This window comes from Myotis brandtii, unplaced genomic scaffold (assembly GCF_000412655.1).
Source record: "Myotis brandtii unplaced genomic scaffold, ASM41265v1 scaffold298, whole genome shotgun sequence".
Lineage (NCBI taxonomy): Eukaryota > Metazoa > Chordata > Mammalia > Chiroptera > Vespertilionidae > Myotis > Myotis brandtii.
In genome coordinates, this window is record NW_005361391.1 from 1,818,597 (window position 1) to 1,833,119 (window position 14,523).

Here is a 14,523-nt window from a genome sequence, read left to right on the forward strand (position 1 = left end):
AAAAGTCATCAGTAAAATGTTGCTTCAACAGCACGAAAAAAAGTCTTTTTTGCATCGAATTGTGACTGGTGATGAAAAGTGGATTTATTTGAAGAATTCCAAATGCACAAAATCATCGGTTGATCCAGGTCAACCATGAACATCGACTGCAAGGCCAAATCGCTTCGGAAAGAAGACAATGCTCTGCGTTTGGTGGGATCAGGAAGGTGTGGTGTATTATGAGCTTCTAAAACCAGGTGAAACCATTAATACTGATCACTACTGACAACAAATAATCAATTTGAACCACGCTTTGATCGTGAAATGACCAGAATGTGCCAGAAGACACAGCAAAGTAATTTTGCTTCATGATAACGCACCACCACACACTTCAAAACCAGTTAAAGACACGTTAAAAGATCTTGCCTGGGAAGTATGAACCCACCCGCTGTATTCACCAGACCTTGCTCCTTCAGATTAGCACTTGTTCTGATCGATGGCACACACATTTTCTGAACAGCACTTCAAAATGTACAAAGAAGTGGAAAATTTGGTCTCTGAATGTTTTTCCTCAAAACAAGGCAAGTTCTATTGGGACGGTATCCACAAATTACCTGAAAGATGGGGGAAATGTGTAGCTATGATGGACATTACTTTGAATAAAGCACTTTTGATGTTTCTCTTGAAATTATCATGTTTTCTTTGTTTACAAAATCCGCATTATTAACTGGTACACCTGGTATGTATTCTGCAGTTGTTAGATGAAGTAGTCTCAGGTGTCCATTAAATCTTCCATCACTGATGGTGCAGTTCAGTTGTACTGTGTTCTCTGCCTGCTGCATTGGTCACTTACTGAGAGAGGTGTATGGAAGCCTCCCACTCTGAGAGTGGTTTGTCTATTTCTTTTTACAGTTATATGTTTGCCTCATGTATTTTGACACTATTTTTGGGCACATACACACTAGTGGTTGTTATATGTTCTTATAGAATTGGCCCTTAATTATTCTGTAATTCCTCTCCTCTGAAATCTGCTTTCTATGAAATGAATACAGCTACTCCAGGTCTTTAGAAATTGTTATTAGTTTCAAATATTTCTTTTCTTCCTCTCTCTTCTCTTTCTCCTCCTCCTCCTCCTCCTCCTCCCCGTCCTCCACCTTCTCCTCTCCCTCCCTCCGTCTCCTCCTCCCTCCCTTCTGCCTTCCCTCCCTCTCCCTCTCCTTTTCCTTCTCCCTCTCTCCCTCTCTCCTCCTTCGGATATTTCCATTTTGTGTACATTACATCTTTTGTAATGGTACCACAGTTCTGGCATATTCTGTTCTATCATTTTCATTATGTTTCTCTCTGCATTTCAGTATTAGAAATTTCTATCAACATTTCTTCAAGCTCACTGATTTTTTCCTGGGCTGTGTTTTGTTTACTGATGAGCTCTTCAAAGGCATTTTTTCATTGAAGTTACAGTGTCTTTTAATTCTACTATTTCCTTTTGAATTTTTCTTAGTTTCCATCTCTTTGCTTGCATTGCCCATCTTTTCTTGAATGTTGCCCACTTTTTCCATGAGTCCTTAGCATATGAATGATAGTTGTTTTAAATTCCTAGTCATATAATTTCAACATCTCTAACACATCTGGGTCTGGTCTGGTACCAGCTCTATCTCTTTGAACTGTGTTTTATCTTTTTAATATGCCTTGTAATTTTTTGTTGAAAGCTGCCATGATGCACTGGGAAGAGAAACTGGTTCTAGCTTCAATGTTGTGTTTATGCTCCTGGTCTTCTCTCCAGTGAGCTGTGAGCCTCTGTACCTACCTGTCTATCTCTCCAGTTTCAGGGGCAGCAGTTTTCCCTGTGATAACAGCTGTCTGATGGCTCTAAGAAAAGTTATTGATTTTCAGTTGTTTCAGCTTTTTCTTTTTGCGAGGACAGGGGTAATGACTTCCAAACTCTTTACATGCCAGAACAGAAACTGGAAGTCCTCCACCTATTGCTGCAGTTTTAATGAGATGAATAAACAACTTTTATTATCTGAATTGGTACTTAGAACATTCTCTCGAATTCACCTGCCATTTGCTGGTACAGGCTCTTCTCACTGGGACAGAGGAAAGGGGCTGAGGAGCTGATGCACAGAAATACATGGTTTACAGACAAAGAAGGACCTGGAGATATACTGAGATTTTGAAGTAATAATTACTCCATATAAAATGGAGCATTTGATCCTAGAGACCAGAACTTCCTTGACTTGCTTTTGATTTTGAGGAAAAAGAAAAGACAGGGAATTAACTTTAATATACTTTTTGAAAGTATGGAATTTAGACTTGAACAGTCTACAGGTGAGTAAGGTTGGACTATTGTAGAGTGAAAAGCAGTATGACCGCTTCTGTAGCCTTGGCAGTGAATATTGGTAAAATAAGGCATAAAATTGCATGGTAATCAAGGTAAAAAGGTATTTAATTTACTTATAATTTAAATTTAATTTTGACTAGATGATGCTTACACATGGTGCCAAGTTATAAAAGAACAAAATCACTTGATAAAATGTTTCTTTGCCACTTGTGTTCCCTATCACCTCAGCCTGGAGTCACCCTCACACACCTGTGTGTATTGTGGGCTTATGCCCCACCTTTATGAAAATGGTAGTATCCTGACATACTACTCTATATCTTGCTTTTCCCACTTAAGAATAAATCTTGGAGGTAAGTATAGATTTCAGAAAGAAAGAATACACTACACAAAAAATATCCACATGCCAATCTCAAAACATTAAAATTGTATACAAAATGGGTGTTTTTTTGTGTGATGACAGAAATGCAGTAAGTGACAAAGACATGTTGGAAACCCTCGGCTGGGTTTTACACCGAAGTTGTGCATCTCTCCCAGCTTCACACACTTCCTGATTGAACATGTGGCCTGTACCTCCTAGAGTTTTGTAAACTCATGATTTGACAGCTCCTTTATTATATTTTATAGAATTAGCCCTGCTCTTCTCATAGGTAAATCTAACAGATCTTGATTATATTTGAAGTGAATCAGAAAGATTTTAACATTTTTTTCTTGAAAAGATCTGTCTTCCAGAGTGGGGACTTGATCACTGGACTAGGTCCTGCAGGATGCTACTGAATTAGTGGGACCTCTCAGACCCATAGCGGCCCCATGGACAATGTGGACCTCATCCCCCTGCCAGGAACTGAAAAACAGGATTAAAATCCCACCTGAACTCCATATTGCGCATGCTGGGATATGTGCTTTGCTTCTGGCTCCATACAGTGTTTTTCAACCTTCCTAATGCTGCGACCCTTTAATACAGTTCCTCATGTTGTGGTGACCCCCGACCATAAAATTATTTTCATTGCTACTTCATAACTGTAATTTTGCTACTGTTATGAATCGTAATTTAAATATCTGATATGCAGGATGTATTTTCATTGTTCGCGACCCACAGGTTGAGAACCGCTGCTGAAAATAATGATGGGTAAACATCACAAAGCTACACATCTTTGCTGAGGTTGGGCATGTGACTGAGGAGGAGAAAGTCAACCTAGCTATTGTTAATTCTAGGAAGAGGAGATGAGCAGCACAAGCTGATTGCTCCATGCTGGGTGGGCTCCCACTCTGACCTCAGTACTGCTTGGTGCCTTCGTTGGTTTCCTAACTCTGGCAGGTGAAAGAGGTACCATGCTGTGCTTCAGTAACGGTTGGTTTGGAAAGATACCTGGGTTATTTTGAGATTAACTTTGCCTATTGTGTATCCTTGGAGGAGAATGTGCAGCTGAGACTGGGATTGTATCAATTGGGCTGAACACTTAGATAGTGACATTTATAACAAGCTCTCAGATGAAGCCCACACTCAGGGTTAGAGATCACCCTGAGTAGCAAGGCTCTAAATTAAATCTAAACAAAAATTGTCCTTTATTTCCTGTTTTCTTAAATCGTTCTTTTCCCCACTTATGTACCTGCTTTAGAGACTGCTCCAAATCAGGACATTAAGAATGTGTCCATTTTGATTGAAGGACTGTTTTGTATTCCATGGCATAGGTTTCCTTTGTTATTTAACCAGTTTCCTGTTGATGGACATTTAGGTGGTTTCTCATCTTCGTTCTCACTAGTCAGGCTGTGTGTGTTCACATGTGTGTTGCTTGTATGTATGAAAAGAAGGATTATAGGGGCTGACTTGTATACTGAAAATTATGATTATTTTAATTAGTGGTGATACCAAAGATGACACTTTTTGACAGGTTGGTTTTATTTTTGACTCAGATTGAGCTGGCAGTCACCTGAAACCCTGTCAGTTTTGCACGTGCTATTATTTAGCCACATTATCTTTTCCATCTTGTTCTTGTGCAATTGTTTTTCTGAAATCTAAGTGTGGGATTGATTTACACAGGCTGTTAAATTCCATTTTCTAGCTTCAGTCTATCATTCTCACCTGTCAAGATAATTTTGGTTGTTGACTTTGTCATCTAATATTTTCCCCAACTCTTCTAGGTTTATACTATCTTTACATAAGATAATCATGCTATATCCATCCATTCCATCCATCCATCCATCGATATGTTGATGAGTGACTATATATTGAGAACTGTACCATATGCTAGACACTTTTTTAGCTCTAGGGATACAGTGGTGAACAAACCCGAAAAAATCTCTGTTCTCCTGGAGCTTTCATTGAAGTAGGGAAGACAGACACTAAGCAAAGATAAATAAGTTACATGTATGGTATGGTAATGATAAGTGCCAAGGAGAAAAATAAAGCAGGCAAGAGATATAGGAAGAGAGGGATGGATGTTTTGCACATTTAGATAGGCTGGCCAGAGAAAAGGTGACATTTGAGCAGAGATAGGAAGGAAAATGTGGTGCAAAGGAATTTTTTGACCTGTTGCTAGAGACTTTCCTGCAACTTGATGTTAATCCATTCACTGGCACCTTTGGGGCAAAGCTGGCTAATCCACTGAAACTTGCATTCCCCTATTCGGTTCTTAAAGACATATTGAGACCGATTAAATTCTGGACTTTTAGCATACATGGGGCTCCCTGATCTTGGCTTGTCACACTCTGACCCAGGGACCACGTGTTTGATGTGAAAGATTATTTTTCCCTCATCAACTTGGAGTAGCTCTCAGTGATTAGCAAGAGCCATGATCCAGTGGAGATGGCTGCTGTGGGCAGAGGAGTGAGACAGGATGGGCCATTTCTACCCTGATGGGCCTCATCTATAAAGCACAAGTGAAAAGGGTAAATTCTCTTGACAATATTGTGAGAAATTAAACTTTTATTCTCTTGACAATATTGTGAGGCTAAATTCTCTTGACAATATTGTGAGAAATTAAACTTTTTCCTCAGTAGACTTTGGCAAATATAATTCTAAATAGCAAACCATGCCTTTGGCACCATCATTTCAGTCCAAACCCAAAGTCTGCCCCTTTGATGCCATCTCTCCACTCAAGTTCTTTGTGCACACTGTTTCTGCAGGGCTGGAGCTGTCGGAAGACCCGCGCCCTGTGCTGTCAGGCAGCTCTGTCCAGGTGTGCTGCTGTTATCTCCAGACTTACCTGCAGGCTGCAGTGTTGCCATGGTTATCCCTTTACCTACATAAGGCGGAGTTTTCCAGGTGTACAAACAGGTTGAATGGAGGATTCAAACAGACACTGAATTCATATAGGAGACAAAGAAAGCATACGAGGTTAGCCATGTACTTCAAGAATAAAGGTAAATCCGAGTGCTTTCATTAGGGCCCCAAAATGTCTATAACTAAGCTTACCTCCTGCCTTCTCTGGCATCAGTTTCTTTATCTGTAACATCAGTTGACTAAACTAGATGATTTCTAAAGCTAGATCTCTAGCCCTAAAATCCAGGTTCTATGAATTCATTTAGTTAAGTAACCAGGGCAGCAATAATTTAGGAGCCTGGTTTCATAAATATTTAGCCTGTTGAAAAATGGGACCCATGAGGACAGTGGTTTTGCTAACAAGGAGAAGCTGAGATGGGACTGAAAACCAAGGAGGCCCAGGGGGAGGTCGGGTCCCAGTTGGTGAGCTGTGGCCAGTGTGGTCAGGAGGGCACACCTGTGACTCCTGGAGATTGAACACAGTGGCAACGACAAGCACAGCAGCAGGAACAGAAAACCCTCACCAGGTCTGTGCTCTGCAGCAAACTCTTTGACACAGTGCCCCCCTCCCCCCGACACACACACATATCTCCACTCTCCTTCCCAACCCCACTGACACTCTCACAGTAGAAAATGTGCAAGAAATGTGTCCTTTCTGGAGAGCAAATGCGGACAACATTAGAGTGCCTCCGTGGTCAGAATGGCCCTTTGTTCTACTTCTTAATGACTAATTGCCATGCTATGAAGAGGGTTATGCAACCCTGGCAGAGCTGGGCCCTCATGCCAGAACTGCTGGAAGTGTGTAATTTTCAGAAAGCTGTGACTGCGGCCTTGACGTTGCGTAAGAAGCAATTACCGAATCCAGCCTAGGCTTGCTTCTTAGTACAGGCTTTCGGCTCTTACCCCCAGTGGCTTTACATGCTTGTTAATGTTTAAACTGTGGCGGAGTAGTAGAATCTTCTGTAAGCTCCAGTTGTGTTTGCAGAGTTCAGTGTGGGGCTGGGAGCAGCACAGGCAGGGGAGGAGCAGGGACAAAGGGAGTTCAGGGTGGGGCTGGGTGCAACAAAGGCAGGGAGGAGCAGGGTAAAGGCAGAGGTCTCCTCTGTTTTTCTGAGAGGATTTTGTCCTTCTGCTGGCCCTTTGGTAGGTCTAAAATTTTAATCTTTTCCATAGAAAAGTTAAAGAAAAAGACCTCTGAAAGTCAATTTTTAAAAACGTTCATCAAAAAATTCTCTGCAATAACCCATTATCTTTTAAAATAGACCTCAAATATGACTTTAATTTATAAAAATAAGTGACAAGAAATTTCATGTAGTTTCTGGTCAGCTACTGGAACCTTAAGGGGAAGAGCAAAGCTAGTTTATCTGGGCAAACCTCCCATATGCTAGTGACAGAGACACTGTGCTCACAGGCCTCAGACTCTGGCCAGAGCTGCTCCCCCTCAGAACCCTGATGGGTTCCCTGCCCTTTGGAAAGAAAGCCTCTTGACCTCTACATGTCTGTCTCCTCTCTGCAGAATGAGGGCACATTCTCTGCCATCTGTGTACTTTTATGGCACCTATCACTGTGAGGTCTAGGCACAGAGACAAAAACATCGGGCAAAATTCACACGTATGTCCTATTGGAGGAAGTACCATCTGGCTTCCTGGAGCGCACTTGGCTCACACTGACTGCCCGAGGACTTTATCCCACGTTGGTCTGCAAAGACCCCGAAAAAGCATAGACAAGTCCAGCAGTATGGTACTTTCTTATTCTCATTTATAAAAGAAGTAACAAGGTAGTGTTTGAGAATTTGGTAAAAAGTTTAAAAATGTGCTAATATCTGTCTTCTCTCAAAGGTAAAAGCGATCATCTGCTCAAAAGAATGAAAAATGGTTTCTTCTCTCCCTTCCCTGTCCACCTCTCCCATGCTCATTCCAGTTATGTCCTCCCTCTCTATTCCTTCTTTCTCTTTTGTTTTCTTTCCTTTTTAGTAAACTACGCTTGTTTAAGTTGTAAGGTAATGCACATTAATGGTAAAAAATATTTTTCCAAATAAAATAAAAATATATAAGGTGAGAGAATAAAATATTTTATCTACACCACCATCTCTCCAGTTTCATCCGCTACCTAGAGGAACTCTACAATTTAAGCATTTCTTAAAATCTTCCTAGAAGTTTCCTGTGCATGTATAGGCATTCCTACACATGGATGTATCTGTAAAGATATTTCATGTGAGTGGGTCCATAGTCCATGCATTGCTCTGCAGCTCGCTTCCCCTCATCACATAACAGACACCTTTCCATAGTAGCACAGAGACCCACCCATTCTCTTCATAACTGCTTAGCAGTCTGTTGTGTGGTGGTACTCTAATTAATCTAACAAGTTCCTTAAATTGGTACAAGGTTTATCCAGTTTGAGCGACCACAAACAATGCAGCAACACACGTGCTAGTACACATGCACATTTTACACCGTTGAGCGAGCACACCCTTAGGATTAAATTCTTAGCAGCATAATTGCTGGGTCAAAGGGCATGTGCACTTTACATTTTAATAAATATTGCCAAATTGCCCTGCAAAACAACCCCATTAACAGTGTATGAACAGCCTATTTCCTCAAAACCTCATGAACTTCATGTTCCATCAAGCTTAAATCTTTGCCAATAGGCAACAAATGGCAAGTCATTATTGTTTTAATTCATATTTTAATTATCAAAAATTGAACATTTTCACAAGTGTATGAACTATTTGCATTTTTTGTGGAAACTATCTGGTTTTGACTACTATCCACTTCTATTCAGTTTTTAGTAATTTAAAAATTTATTTATAAAAGGTGTTTTCTTTTAATCATTCATCTTTATTTATCAAATAGGAAGGTCACAAATGCATTCCCTGTTTGTCTACTTCTTAAGTTTACAATATTTGTGCAGTCAAATTTATCTGCTTTTCTTGGAGAGCATTGAAGGCTTGCACCATCCTATATAATAAAAGAGAAACATGTAAATTGACTGTCCCTTTGCTACGCTCACCAGCCAATCAGGAGTGAATATGCAAATTAACCGGACAAAGATGGCGGGCTAATTTGCATACACAACACACCGGGTGGAGAGCAGAAGCAGGAGAGCTGGAGGCTTGGGGGGATGTGGCAGAGTGGGAGGCTGTGGGATGGAGACAGAGCAGGAAGGGAAAACCTAGAACGTGGGGAGCACCAGGAATTCTGGGAATAGTAGTTATGGTAGCAGCCCCAGGAACGGAAGCAGAGGCCCAGAGCATGGGGAGCACCAGGAATGCTGGGAATCATAGTTCTGGTGGCAGACAAATCTCCTAGACACTAGAGCAAAGTGAGCCTGGAGCAAGTTACTGTTGCGGTGGGGGATGGAGGGAAAGCAAAGGTGAGAGACATAAGTAAAATCAGAGTGTCTAGGAAAAATTAAAGGGAAGGTATCTTGAAACTTCCAGGAAATCTCCACCAATGAAGCAAAGAAAAAAAAAGCCTCTATTATTCTGTGAGCAACAAACCAAACTGGGTTGGGGGTCTCAGACAATTCACTCATATGATTGCAAAGACAGACAGAAACTCCCGGATTGGAGAGGGCTCCCCTGAGGGCTCCCAGATTGGAGAGGATGCAGGTCAGTCTGAGGGACCCATCCCTAGTGCACGAATCTTCGTGCACTGGGCCCCTAGTGTCTAGATCAGGGGTCCTCAAACTATGGCCCGAGGGCCACATGCAAATACAAATATTGTATTTGTTCCCATTTTGTTTTTTTACTTCAAAATAAGATATGTGCAGTGTGCATAGGAATTTGTTCATAGTTTTTTTTAAACTATAGTCCGGCCCTCCAACGGTCTGAGGGACAGTGAACTGGCCCCCTGTTTAAAAAGTTTGAGGACCCCTGGTCTAGATAAACCCTGAATATTCAAAGAAGACCAAACACTAGTCTATGCTTTCTTCTAGCACTCATAAGGGTTTTCTTTATGCTTGTCAATCTTTGTTATTTTAGACATTTACTTTGTTGTATGGAGTGAGGTAGGGATTCAGTTTGAGGAGATTCTATGGGCTCTATGTAGCTTTGCAAATCATCCTATCAGCTATAGCGACATGCTGCCAAGTAAAGGCTTTGGGCTCCCTTGGAAATAAAAGGATTCAGACAGGCTATTTTTATTATTGTTGTTATTCTATACCTGAGGATATGTTTTTATATTTTAGAGAGGGAGGAGGGGAGGGAGGGACAGACAGAAAGAGAGAGAGAAAGAGAGAGAGAGAGAGAGAGAGAGAGAGAGAGAGAAACATCATTTGGTTGCAGGCACTACCAACTGGGGATGGACCGACAACCTAGGTATGTGCCCTGACTGGGAATCGAACTACCTGGTAACCTTTTGGTGCATGGGACAATGCTCCAACCAACAGCCATACTGGCCAAGGCCAGACAGACAGGCTTTCTGAAGAGTCTGGGCAGGAATTTGCCTTTTTCTCTTTACTTTTTGTATAAAAAATTCTGCCCTTCTCCACTCAGGTGATTACTTGGCTGTACTTTGGAGGAGGCTTCAGAGTAAAGTAGAAGATGACAAGAAGATCGAGAGAAAAGTGGAAAATTGAGAGATTCTGGTGGGAAGAGAGAAATACAAATTTAAAGTGAGATTATTCGCCTGTGTGCATCAACCATGGGGCTAATAGGGCATGTTGCTACTTGAACAGTGTGAGCAGTGAAGACAGAATCAGATGAGTTCTGTTTACCTTCCTTCCTTTAGCTCTGCTCATGAAGAAAAGAAGGAATACACAACTTTTTGTTATTCTCATTTTAACAGTATTTCTGGAGTGAATTTTCTTAACAGGTGAAAATTCTTACAGGAAAGTAAAAAGATCTCATTCATTATATTCACCAGTTTTCAATGTTTCTCCAATGGTTCATAAATATGTGGAATATGTTTCCTTTAAAAACCAATAAGTTAATTGCGCAATCAGTAACATTAGAGGTTTATATTTCCTGGCATGAGTGATATGACATACATATTGGCAAAGACCTACATGACTTTGACTTGCAACATAAATAATATAATCCTGTAGATCAAATTCCAGGTCATTTAGTTAAAAGATACCGAAGAACTCTTTACCTCCAGGTGTCTGCTTAAAGGTAAATTGTGTAATTTGTATAATAATTATAAGTTGATTGATGAAGATTTGATTTCATCATTAAAGGCTAAGGTGTTCTACCACTACTATTAATAATGATTACCATTTGTGCCATGCACAGTACATATACAGTACTCAACAAATAGACATGTGTATGTGTGTATTCTAACTCAACCTTAATGCCCTTTATGAAGACTATACAACCAATTCCATTATGTACACTCTACAAATGAAGAAACAGAGGCTCAGATAGACTAAGTACCTAGCGCAAGATCACAAAACCATTGAGCACAGAGTTGAAATCTAACTCAAGATTTCATACTATCCCTTACCTCAAAGAGACGTGCAGATACAATGAGAGGTAGGACAATTTCCAGTGGAACTTTAATTCCACTTCAGCTTAAGGAATCAAAATTGATCATGCTCTCTTTTCTTGCCCCCTTCCCTGCTCCATTAGATCTACCATTTACTTGTTGCTGTGGAACTCTTACCTCTAAGGTCCCTAATAGTCTCCAGCTCTGCTCCCTCTGATATTCCAACTAGTGTTCCAATGATGGGAAAGTAGTCCATGTGAAGTCCTGGGAGGGCAGGGAGCCTCTCCCAGCCTGATTATGGTTAGTTTCAGGCCTAAGTGAGGGCTTGGACAAGGACCAGGGGATGGGATGGAAGAGGTCTGACAGTAGCTCTTAGATCTCTACCCACCGGCCAGGTGTCCTTGATTAGCCAACCTCCACCCCCCAAATCTAGCCCTTGCTACTTCTTTTCACCCATCTGTAGCTTCTTTTCTCTCCTAATTCTTTCCCAATGACACTTAAGAATGTTCAAACATTTGTTTTCCTTAGGAAGGAAGAGTAACCTTCTCTAGACTCCCTTTTCCCCCTTGACGTTCTCTATTCTGTCAGTGTTCTTAAGAGGACTTGTCACAGTCACTGCTCCCATCCCCCATCCCAATCTGACTCCCAGCCCCACCCACCATTTCTGTGCAGTGGGGCTTCCTAAGGTCACTATTGGTCTTGCTGAGAAGTTAAACCTTATTGGACTCACCCTCTCTTCACAAAATACAATTTTTCCTAGATTTTATAATTCTATACTCTCCTAGTTCCCTCCTTTTCACGTTCCTTTACTCATGTTCTAAATATTAATATTAACCTTGGCTCTCTTGTCTTCTCCCTTTGCTCAGGGATACTTCACTATGAGCTTTAGGAACTGTTATTTCCCCTGTTCTTCCCTCACCCCCTGATTATATATATATATATATGATGTAGGCTCAATATGATTCCCAAAGAAGTACATAATATCCACAAATTAAGCTTAGCTCACACCCTCCTGGATGATGTAATCTGTCTTCATGGTTGTAAAAACTATATGCTGATGTTTCCCAATTTATATCTTTAGCCCAGATCTTTCCTGAACTTCAGATATTTATATTTAAATGCTTACCTGATTGCTCCACTTAAATATTCTATAAGCAACTCAAACTTAGTGTAACTCCAGACTGCTCTCAGGGCCATGGTTAGCCTTTGAGCAAATTAGAAAAAAAATATACATTCCTCAAAACACTTTACTTCCATTTAGTAACAATTTTATAATTGATATACAAATTATCATGACTGTGATATGAATGGTACCCCCCTTTATTTTTGCACTGTATTGAGGACTTAACAACTACATGCTCATCTCCCCCCTCCAATGAGTAAACTGAGTTGGCTCCTATTTTTTTTAATCCTCATTAATTTTAGAGAGAAGGGAAGGAAGAGAGAGAGAGAGAGAGAGAGAGAGAGAGAAACATTGATGTGAAAGAGAAATAATCCATCAGTTGCCCCCCACCCCATACTCACCCTGGCCAGGGATCGAACCTGCAACCTAGGTACGTGCCCTAACTGGGAATCAAACCCATAACCCCTTTGGTACACGAGACAATGCTCCAATCAATTGAACCACTTATCCAGGGCAAGATTTGGCTCCTTTTTGATGCCGTTGCTGCATGGACCTGCCCGGTGTCAGTGTCCTTCTCATGCTCCCCACACCAGTCAGTCTCCAAGTCCCGGTTGGCCACCACAAAGCTTGTCGAAACCTACCTGCTCTCTATCTCCACTGTGGGCACATTGATCACAGCCCCTTACCTGCACTGTTGTAGCAACCTCTAGCTTTCCTCTGGTTGTCTCCCACCCATTCTATTCTTCACAGAGGGGCCAGTTACCTTTACAATAGCAGTATTTAGTTAGAAACACTCCAGTTATTCCTCATTATCCTCAGAATGAGGACCAAGGTCCTTCATGATCTGGCTTATATTTACCTTTCTTCTTGGTCTCCTTTTCCCACACTACAGGTTCCGCAGTTCACGTGTGCAGACAGTTTGCTCTGCCATGACTGCGCTGTGCTTTCTCTTACTGGTGCCACTGTACATGCTGTTTCCTCAACCTGGAAGGCTTCCCTTTCACTCCTAGCCCTTCACCTCAGGTTTGTTCATGGATCAGGTTGCAGTGGAAACCACAGCTTGCAAAAAGGCTTCTCTAAATCCCTGGAGCCCGGGAATGATGCACCTCTCATATGGCCACATGTCACCTGAGACTGGCCTCTGGTACAGCACTGTCACAGGACTGGCACCTGCCTGCTCTCAGTGAGACCCAGAGGCCAGGGGCTGTGTGTTGCCTTTGCTTCTTCAGTGCCAGGTCCCTGGAACATAAAAAGGTGCTCACAAAGGTCTGGAATTGAACAAATCCATGGAAGAACATCAGCATATCCTTGATTTCCTACTCATAGAACTCAGCTGGAACCTCCTCACTTTATTGAAAGCACTTGACAGACCAAAAAGTATAAAAGAAAAGTAAGGCATCTGTTATTTAAAATGTTTTTAACCTGAGACTGGTGCTGTGCAAATCCCAAACAAGGTAGCTCTGCTTCCTAAGACCTGGGTTAAAAGGTCTGCTTCATTGGTTATGGAAATAAACATTTCTTTCATTAGGAAGAGTCTCTCTCCCTCCCTCCCTCCCCCTGAATTAATTCTGGGTATAATTCCATCTGATGGAAATGCAATATCTTCAGGAGGAATAAGATAGCTTTATTATGCTCTTATGGTCCTGGCTAATCAACTGCTCACTCCCATTCTAAATAATAATAACCAACTCTAAGTAGTGCTTACTAACTCTAAATATGTGCCAGACACTGTTCTAAGCACTGCGCATATAATAAATAACTCTCTTCATCTTTACAAGAATCTTGTGAGGTAATTACTATTATTACCAGTATTATTCTCATTTTATGAGTGAGGAAACAGGCACAGAGAGGTTAAGTAACTTTCCCAAGGTTACATGGTAGAGCTGAGATTCCAACCTGGGCAGTCTGCTTGCAGAGTTCATGTTCCTAGCTGTTATAGCACATTGACTTTTAACCTCATGTCAATCCTTGCTAGACACAAGAGCTGCTACTGAGTTGAGGATCCCATTGTAGGGATCACTGGTGACCAAGGGACTCTTTCCCCAGGGGCTCAGCACCTGAGCACCAAGACTTGGGGATCCCCACCCAACTCTGTGGTATACTAGAGCAGGCTCCTACCAGCTTAGGACACAACAGCCAGTTGTTAACTAGTCAGGTAGATTGCATTCAGTGTTAGATTGTTCTTGGCTTGAAATCAGCCCTGTTAGGAGCATTTACACCATGGAAATTGGCAAATACTACAAATCAGAGACCATATCCCCAAGTGGTGTCCCTGCTGGAAGATCCCAATCTTTTTTTTTGTTTTGTTTTTTGTTTTATTTATTTATTTATTTATTTATTTTTTTATTGCTAAAAGTATTACAAAGGGTATTACATATGTGTCCTTCCCCCCCCCCCA

General features: G+C 41.3%; 1 pseudogene; it reads right to left on the reverse strand.

Annotated features, from left to right (window-relative positions):
* Window positions 1-12,199, reverse strand: part of LOC102243461 — a 17,242-nt pseudogene extending 5,043 nt beyond the window's left edge.
* Window positions 12,200-14,523: the final 2,324 nt, after the last annotated feature.